Consider the following 1,174-nt stretch of genomic DNA (forward strand, 5'->3'; position numbering starts at 1 on the left):
AGAATAAGGTAAAATAGTGTTGCTTACCTACCCCTGACAGAGTAGCAAGGCCTACTCAAACCTGTTTTCGGTCCCACAGTGCAAAGCGCTTAAATTTTTATAGAAATGAGAACTGTGTATTATATGTCACGACGTGGTTAGAGGATAAAATAGCAGAGGATCTGAACGTTGATTGGGATGAAAATAATTCGGTGAAAAATGAGAAGACAGATAATGGCATGTTTATCATTAGAAATTCGTTTTGTATCAAACTAATTCATTTACTTCCATCCTTGTCAATGCGTAACAAACGTCAACAAGCAACTGTTCACACAATGAGCCAGCTGCTTAGTGTAAATTCATCCACTGAGTTTTGGACTTTACCAACTTATTGCCGATTTTATAATCTGAGCCCCAATATAAAGGACCTTTTTCAGTTAAGGTAAATGCAGTTTTAAAAGATTCTAAGGGAACGGCTAGTTACTGAATTCTTACGAAAGTCAATACTCTAAAAATATATAACTTAATGTATATACACTCTTCCCCTCCAATTCGATTTTCTTACTTTTAAAAATACACGAAAAAAAAAACATTCATTCATTAGCCAATCGGTATTATGTACGTTTGACCCAACTAAGCACCATTCCAGATTGAAGAATCAGTGATAGTTTAATACCCAGCCAAGGACAATGCGCCCCTGAATTACCACAGTGGCTGAAGATAACATAATTGTAGTGTTCTTCGTTCCAGCTCGCCATCAATCTTTTAGCAATTACTGGTTGTCAAACTTGAAACGGGATAAGCAATTCTGGCGAGTTTCGGTAAAGTTGAGTCATTGGCTCTTCTCTTTACAATATCTAAAAAACTTTTGGTTGCATCCTGTAGTTCGTTACTTGTTATTGCAGAGATCAGGTGCAGTACGGAAATCGTCACAATAAAAAATGCTAAAAGATAATTATTAATGACGAAATGGCTACAACGAATAATATAGCACTGTAATCCTCCATAGCATGCAGTTTCACAATAATATTCAACAACATATCTTTCACACTGAGAGTGCAATAACCAGAATTTTGCAACAGACGAACCCGTGACTTCAGGCTAACTTGCATGAATATCTCAAATCAGATCTTTGTGCCCGGACCGAGGTTCATTTCTCATTGAAATTTGAGAAGTGGTGGTTGTCGAGAACAGG

This window comes from Penaeus monodon, chromosome 25, assembly GCF_015228065.2.
Source record: "Penaeus monodon isolate SGIC_2016 chromosome 25, NSTDA_Pmon_1, whole genome shotgun sequence".
Lineage (NCBI taxonomy): Eukaryota > Metazoa > Arthropoda > Malacostraca > Decapoda > Penaeidae > Penaeus > Penaeus monodon.